The sequence below is a fragment of the Paroedura picta genome, chromosome 6 (genome assembly GCF_049243985.1).
Source record: "Paroedura picta isolate Pp20150507F chromosome 6, Ppicta_v3.0, whole genome shotgun sequence".
NCBI classification, from domain to species: domain Eukaryota; kingdom Metazoa; phylum Chordata; class Lepidosauria; order Squamata; family Gekkonidae; genus Paroedura; species Paroedura picta.
In genome coordinates, this window is record NC_135374.1 from 24,744,664 (window position 1) to 24,753,681 (window position 9,018).

The window sequence follows — 9,018 nt, forward strand, 5'->3', positions numbered from 1 at the left end:
CTGTTCCCTTTAACAGGAGAAGCTGGGATTGAATGCAGGGCATGAAATGCCTTGTTCGGCTCTGTGGTGCTGTGGAGCCGAACGGGGCACATCTACACCCCCACGATGGTGAGATAGTGGCATGCTGTTATCCCACCATCCTGCGGTGGCATCCCCATGGCCCCCACCCCCCCTGTAACCGCCATGAGGCGCGGTGGACCTTTCTCACAAAAAAGTCAGGGATAGTCCATGTGCACCAGGAGAGTTCAGCCCCTGCGTGCATTTGGGAAACGGTGGGACATGCTGCCCTGCCGCAAGGAACAGCTAGTGGCCCAGTGCAGCCACCACCGTGCAGAATCAGTCAAAGAGAGCTTTCCAAAAAGAGTCCATACACAAGAAAACTTAACTCCTATAAGCAGCATCTGTTGAACTCTTTAATCAGTTTAAGACCAATGTTATAAAGAACTCTGGCAGTAACTGCCATATTAGCCAATAGCCACTGTAGAGGTTAGATCAACACCATCAGGGAGACCCAGATTTCACTTCTAGTTCTGCCATGGAAACTTCCTTGGTGACCTTGGGCCAGTCATTTTGTCTCTCCACCTCATTTACCTCACAGGGTCTTTGTGAGAAAAGAATGGAGGAGAGGGGGAGGATAGAAGCCTTCTGGGGCCTCCACTGGGGAGAAAGGTAGGGCGGGGTATAAATTAAGTACATACATTTTTAAAAATGACGTGAGAACTTTGAGAAGTACACACAGAGCAACATTATTGTTATTTCACTAAAGTGTTGCTGTTCATATTTCATTCAAGCTTCAAGGTAAATCTTTTAAAACATTTGTGAATATCTACTGGAATTCTCCTTTAATCCCCCCTCCTTCTTTTAAATTAGCAACAACTTCTTTTAAGTTAGCCAGCACGGAGTGGTTAAGAGCAGCAGCTTCTAATCTGGGAAGCTGGGTTTGATTCCCTGCTCCTCCAAGTGCAGCCAGCTGGGTGACCTTGGGTTTGTCACAGCCCTGAGAGTGCTGCTCAGACCGAGCAGTCCCCTCAGAGCTCTTTCAGCCTGACCTACTTCACAGGGTGAGAGCAAGGGAAATCGATTGTAAACTCCTTTGGGCACTGAAAAGCGGGGTATAAAAACCAACTCTTCCTCTTCTTCTATTTTCACATTAGGGTCATTGCTTCTGTTGCTTCAGCAGGACGTGGAAATAGCTGAAAGGGACGCTGATTGTAGTTTAATGTTGTGCTTCATTTGTGTTTGGTCACAACATCTTTGCATTTATGCCACCTCTCCATCATGTCTGCAAATTCTTTTTCACCTTCATGTCTTTCCCCAGGCCCTCTCTCATCCTTGTTGACTATTTATTTTAAAAACGCAATATATATTCTTCCTGTTCCTCATCTGTGAGTCATCTCTTCTTCATTGTCAGTGTCCCGCTTCCTCTGCCCTTGCAAAAACCTTGTTCTCCTCAAGCAAGAAACCAAAATAATGTGCTTGATGCAGTGTTCCAAAGCACTGTTTATTGATTCCTTTGCCATCTTCCTTTTACACATCCCACTGTCTTTAACAGTGCCCTCCTAAGCAGAGTTACACATGTCTGTTGAAGTCAATGAGCTTAGAAGGGTGTAACTCTGCTTCGAATGGCGCTGTCAATGACGGTGGAAAATACAAAACAGACACTGCAGAAATTGCAGAATTAACATACTTCTATTGAAGTCAGTAGACCCTATTCTGCAATGTAAATCACATTCCTTCCTCCGCTTCCTTATAGATGTCCATGGAAGTCAATGGGATCTACTTGAGATAGCACGATGAATCAGATTAGTTCTTTATATGCTCCGCTTAGGGTAACACTGCAAATCCAATTGCTTCTGTTACTGTTCTTCCTTATAATTTTAAGACTTAAATGGACATACATAAGGAAGGAAGCAAGGAGATGTTTAGTGCTGTCTCAAGCAGAGTCAATGGACTTCAGTGGACATGAATAAGGAAGGAAGAACCTAGAATCATAGAGTTGGAAGGGACCTCATGGGTCATCTACTCCAACCCCTGCACTATGCAGGACACTCACAACCTTATTGCTCATCCACTGTAACCTGCCACCCCCTTAAGCCTTCACAGAATCAGCCTCTCTGTCAGATGGCCATCCAGTCTCTGTTAAAAAATTTCCAAAGATGGCGAACCTACCACCTCCCAAGGAATCCTGTTCCACTGAGAAACCGCTCTAACTTTCAGGAACTTCTTCCAGATGTTGAGACAGAATTTCTTTTGAATTAATTTCATCCCATTGGTTATGGTCCATCCCTCCATGGCAGGAGAGAACAATTGTGCTCCATCCTCCATATGGCACCCTTTTAAATACTTGAAGATGGTTATCAAATCCCCTCTCAGTTGTCTCCTTTCCAGGCTAAACAGACCAAGCTCCCCCAACCTTTCTTTATACGTCTTGGTCTCCAAACCCCTCACCATCTTTGTTGCCCTGCTCTGGACATGATCGTTTGTCTACATCCCTCTTCAACTTGGGGTGCCCAAAACTGAACGCAATACTCCAAGTGAGGCCCAACCTCTCAAGGTCTGGATTCTATCAGTCCACTGCAATAACAGTTATATGTTGCCATAGTATATACCACCAATGGAATATAAGGCCAAAAGAACAGGCTGTTTGGTTGCCATAAGAGCTCTTCCACCAGAGGAAAATGCTAGTGCCAGTAGAATGGAAAAGGATGCATGGGACCCAACTGCATATTTTTAAATTGATTTTCACTAGTAATCTACCATATTTTTGTTTTATTAGTTAATCGTTATAATATTCATGTTTTGTTGGTATGATGCTAGTAGCAGATATTACCATCTGGACTTGTTTTATGGACACTCTTCAAAATTTCTTTGAAGATCAGTTTGCCTTGGGGGTGAAGACTGGTTTGGATAAATATCACTCAACAATGGTCAGTATTTGTTAAAAAACCTAGTTTGAAAGCTTTCTTTAATGTATTTTTAAAATACGCATAAATTCCCCCTCATATTTCTTTTTTCACATACTTTTATGTCACTCTGTCCTTGCATTTTAAGTTCTTACCTTCAGGGGTAATATGAACAGACTTTTATGCTTTTAAAAATACAGATTTCACTGAGTTTAGTCTATTCATTTTCCAGCAGAATTTGCTAAAACAGGCTGCAGTCAACGGGATATTTTTCCCCTCATAAGATTTCTATTTAAACCTTCAGATTCATATATTTTATTTCTTGTTAAGTTCCCACAATATATTATCAGTTAATAATTGAAACCCTCTTTTGCCAAGCATTTGGCTATTATTGAATTTATATTGTACCTGTTCATATTCTCTGTAAACTTCCAAAAGCTGCAAGGGGAGGGCAGTATATAAATATAAGAAATAAATAAAAATAAACATCTTGTTTTTAGTTTTCTAATTGCCAGTGTCTTTTCTGTTCTCTTTCTTTTGCCCCACAGATTATAATATGATGTTTCCACCTTTATTCCTTTTGAAATTTTGCTCCCACATTTTCCAAATAAAATCAGAAAAAAATCATATTGACCTATCATATTGCTCTGCTATAACTTGCTTTCTGTTACTATAAGGGCCTATCGACACAGTACATTTTTCCTGGATTAATCCCTCAATCTCTGAGATCTGGGACTTTCATTCTCAACATTCAATTTTTAGATGTCTGAGGGCTCAATGTGGATTGGAACCACTGTTCATGTGGAGATGGTCTTTTGCCTTTCCCTCCTGTTGTATCCCTGGGAGTTTCTAGGATAGCCAGGTTCCCCCTCATCCCTTGGCCTATCAAAAGAGAGATATAGGACTCTCAGAGGCCTGCAGAGGAGATCAGGAAGGTTCCCAGTGCTTTGGTCATCCTGCAAACTATGTGAAATTGAATCAGAGTCCAGTAGCACCATTAAGACCAACAAAGATTTATTCAAGGTGTGAGCTTTCGAGTGCAAGCACTCTTCCTCAGACTTGCACTCGGAAGCTTATGCCTTAAATAAATCTTTGTTGGTCTTAAAGGTGCTACTGGAGTCTGATTTTATTGTGCTACTTCAGACCAACACAGCTACCCATTTGAATCTATGTGAAATTGAGTTATTCATGTGGACCTTTTATTTTCTTTCTTTGATTTGTAGACCACCCCTTTTTTGTAGTAGAGTAATAAAGCTATACTAAAACAGAATGGTTCAGGAAGGTGCTTTATAAAAGGAAGGGCAGTATATCACTTTGTATTGAGCGTAACCCAGCACATCTTACCCTGTGGTCCCTGCACTGTTTTCTTCCAATGTAATACCATTTTCCTGCATTCCATATGCATACTGTGTCATGTCTAATAAGCTATATTTATACCATTTTCTTTAATTCTAGTCTTGGTGAATAACTTATTGATATCTTACCTACACTGCCTAATCCACTTCAAATCAAAAAAGCAGCCTATAAATATAATAAATTTATATTTATTAACTGTCCATAGAGTTTTCAGGGGACGACAGAGAATGAGGTGGCTGGATGGAGTCACTGAAGCAGCCGGTGTGAGCTTAAATGGACTCTGGGGAATGGTAGAGGACAGGAAGGCCTGGAGGATCATTGTCCATGGGGTCGTGATGGGGTCGGACACGACTTCACACCTAACAAACAACAAATATTTATTAATGATGAAGAGCTGTCCTTCAAAATCCATTCATTTACTGGACTTGAAGGGTTATCCCCTTCAAATGGTAACCACTCCAGCCCTCTGCCTAAGCCTGTTTTAGAAAATGGGCACACATATCACTCCTTGTAAGAGAAGCATTACAAAAACACAAGATGAGGTAGGAGTTTTCCTGTAATTGCAACTGATCTCTAGATGACAGGTATCTGTTCCCTAGACTCCTCCTAGAGGAAATGAAAACTTTGAAGGATGGGCTCTGAGGAATCATACCCCCATGGAGTCCTCCCCCCTCTATACACTACCCTAAAATCATCAGAAATATCCTAAGCTGGAGATGGCCACTGTATTAAACAGACCTACATAGCAGCCTGACAAAAATTCAGCTTAGTTTAAGAAGAAAGACCGATGAGCGCCCACTGGACAGTGCTTATTTTACTGATCTTTGCTCAACAAGTGTCAAAGTAGCCAATAAGAAGCCCAGATGTCTCACGTCTCATGTGTTTATTCACTGAATTTCAGGGGCTGAGACAAATTTTATCATAGGGATTGAAATGTTTACAAACATGACTTGGCATTCACAATGTTTAAGTAAATGAGATTATGGCCATGGAAAATATATAATGACTAGGGGCCAAGCCCGTTGCATTCAGGAATACAATGGGTGCTAGATTGGGGGGGGGGGAGAGAACTCTGTGGATGACCCTCCCCGCAGGACTTGGAAAGGCTGCAGGCAGCTGTTAGGGAACTCATCGGCAGGGGCAGCTCTCACGCAGCAGGGATCTGCAGCCTCCGAGCCTCAGAAGAAAGCGGAAGGAGGAGGGGGTGGTCAGGGGTGGGGGGTGGAAGGCAATTGGCTGGCTGCTGGACAGACAGGCAAGCGGGTTGAAGGAGGAGGCACTCAGGAGTGGGAGAGTCACCCTGAGTGGGTGTTAAGCGCAGAATGGCACTTAAGCCATGAGACATGCTCCTCTTCCAAGGCCTTACGAGAAATATATTATGTGGAATAGATGGTTAACACAAACCCAAGACAATTTGGTGCTTTGCCAGAACACCCCCCCCCCCGCCGCCCTTCCACCACAAACAACTTTGAAATCTACCACCTGAGGTGGGCCTGATTTCCAATTAATTGTGTGGTGTGGTTTCACTACCTCATTTCACACAGCATGTGCAAAACGTACAATTTTCCAGGAACAAAGCAAACTAACGATGTATTAAAATAGGCTTCCCAGAATGGTAAGAATGAGGAAATCATGATTGGAGAGGAAGCTACCAAGGGATCCAAAACCACTTCTATCTCATAGGTCTCCTGACACATACAGTCTGAATGAACCAGAATCTTAATATATGCTACAAGCAGTTGGGCTTCCACAGAAAAATTGATTCAAATGAGTAGCCGTGTTGGTCTGAAGTAGCACAATAAAATCAGAGTCCAGTAGCACCTTTAAGACCAACAAAGATTTATTCAAGGCGTGAGCTTTCAAGTGCAAGCACCCTTCGTCTGACGGGTGACGAAGGGTGCTTGCACTCGAAAGCTCACACCTTGAATAAATCTTTGTTGGTCTTAAAGGTGCTACTGGACTCTGATTTTATTGCACAGAAAAATTGGTTAGCTTGAGGGCATAGGAAAGAGAAGTGACAAGGAAAGACCCAGCCATAGGAAGTCTGCAGGTTATAATGTAGCCACTGGAGTTCAAGAACCATTCTTCCCCCTCCTACCTTTTCAATTACACTTCAATTTTTCATCTTGCTGACCAATTAGCTTCACTTTAGGTTGGTGTATTCTGGAGGCCTTACATCTCCAAAATGATTCAGGGTCTTTAAAGTCATGAATACAAGAAGGGCTAAGGGCCAATCCATATATGGCAGGTCTCTGATCCCCCAGAAGTGTAATTTTGCTTCAGAAAATAACTGGCGGGGATTGAGTTGTGAGAGCTACTATGAACTTGGGAAGGGCTTAACTCTTACTATGCCAGCTTGGTGTAGTGGTTAAGAGTGTGGACTTTTAATCTGGCGAGCTGGGTTTGATTCCCCGCTCCCCCACATGCAATCAGCTGGGTGACCCTGGGCTCGCCACAGCACTGATAAAGCTGTTCTGACTGAGCAGTAATATCAGGGCTCTCTCAATCTCACCCACCTCACAGGGTGTTTGTTGTGGGGAGAGGAAGGGGAAGGTGACTGTAAGCCGCTTTGAGCCTCCTTCGGGTAGAGAAAAGTGGCATATAAGAACCAACTCTTCTTCTTCTTCTTCTCTGTGAACGATCCTTGATCAGAAATGCCTCCTCCAGGAGCACAACAAAATTTGAGTCCAATGGCACCTTTTTAGACCAACAAAGATTTATTAAAGGCATGAAGGATCATAAGAGTACAGATATGAGAAAGTAAATTAGTACCAAATTAGTAAATTGCATCACAACATCCTAAATCTGTATTTGTGGGATTGGAGCTGATGCAGATGTAATGTAGAGCCTGGCTGTATACAATGGATCATTTGGTATGTTTAGGATGGTAGCTAGAGGCATGCAGGTATGTTTGTCGGTTAGTAAGCTTTTGGTGGTCTTTAGGCATCCATTGTTTATTTTTACAGTATTATTCTGAAAATGTATTTTTTGCATAGATTGGTTCATTGTCAGGTTGATAGTGGGGTGAAAGTCATTGTGTGGCTGGCGGAAAATATCCAGGACTCAACAAGGATATTGGTTTCTTATCTCACTATGTATGCTAATTCAACTCTTATATCCACTTTCCTTACAGTCCCCTCTTTTTATTTTATTTGGGACAATGAGACCATAATATGATGTAAATAAGTATGTAATATAATTTATAATCTAAATTTCTGGTCTCAGGACAGGATAACAAATTCAGCACAGCTTGTCACTTGTGGGGATGCCTCCATTCTTGGGTGAGGATGGATGGCGCTAGCAACAAGTCTCTTTTAAATACTTCTTTTCACAACTGGGAAAGTATCAGACATTAATCACTAATGTTAACAGTTTTATTCCCCCAATGTTTTTGTGACTGACATCCCTCAGGTAGTAGATTTGAGGGTTCTCTTAAAAAGCAGAAAATTGCCAATAGCCATACTTTTATCATGGTGGAAGATGCTATAAGGACCCTGAAAATGTGTTGGGCTGTGTCTGTTTTTTGTTCAGGTTCTTCCACATCTTCCATTTAAGCTCCATCACGTTGTCTTATGCTGACATCCAGTTAGGCCTTCTATTTATCTGCCCATTGCAGGGAATTACTCACTTCCTGCTCAAATTATTTATTAATTTAATCAATCAATCCATTAATTAATATGCTGCAGCTCTTGGCCCAGCCAGCTTGCAGCAGCTCACAACAGATTTAAAAACAATACAGAATTAAAACTTATACATAATTTCTCACCTCTAAGGAATTCAGGAATGAAGGGGCGGGGGTTATGGTCGCCACCTAATGATGCCCTAGATAAAGACAAGAGAGACTGGGGAAGGCAGCCTAGAGTCACCCAGAAGTGACATTACATAGACTTCCAAATTCCCCCTAGGGTCCCTCAGTGGACCCTTCCTACTGACACTCAGCTGAGCAGTGGAGGAAAAATGGGGGCGGGGGGAATGGGAGGGATGATCATCAGCATCCCATCACACTGAAATTACTTGTAGCATAACCATAAAATCTTGGCTGAATGTTAGAATGTCACTGATGACACCATTACATTGCTGTCAAGGTTCTCCTAATGAGTCTCCTGTCAATTGCTGTGCTTGTACTGGTAACCCAAACTCCACTATCCTCACATACCCCCCCCCCCAATCTCCCATCATTTACCAATACAATGCTTGGAATGCTACACTCAGTATATTTACTAAATTTATGAAGACCTAAGACTTGGGAGACCTGCATTCGAATCTCAACCAAGCCATGAAGTCCATAGGCATTTGACTCTTTCATCCAAACCTAGCTTTCTCGGTGTGTGTTGTTGTGTGAGGATAAAATAGGAGTGGAGAGAACTATGTTCCCCAATTTTAGCTATTTGGAAGATGAACAAGATTTTACAAAAGACAGGCAGTCAAGAAAAGGTCAGTACTGAAACATTTTGCTCATGCTAGGGATGACACAATATTTTCTGCTCAATTCAGAAAAGCTTCCAGCATTGCCACTGAGAATTGCACCAATTTCCTGCTATGTATCTTGCAAATACCAGAGGTGAAAAACACATAATTACATCAATAGCTATTAAAGGATAGAAATGAACTGAAGTAGACAAGCTGTGACACCTTCTGGTGTTAGAAGAACATCCAAGGAGGGAGGCAGCCTACAAGAAGAGGCACTGGACCTTTAAATACACCTCAGACTCCTTTATTTCCACTCTCAGGGTATGTCAGTGGGTCTGGGTATGTCAGT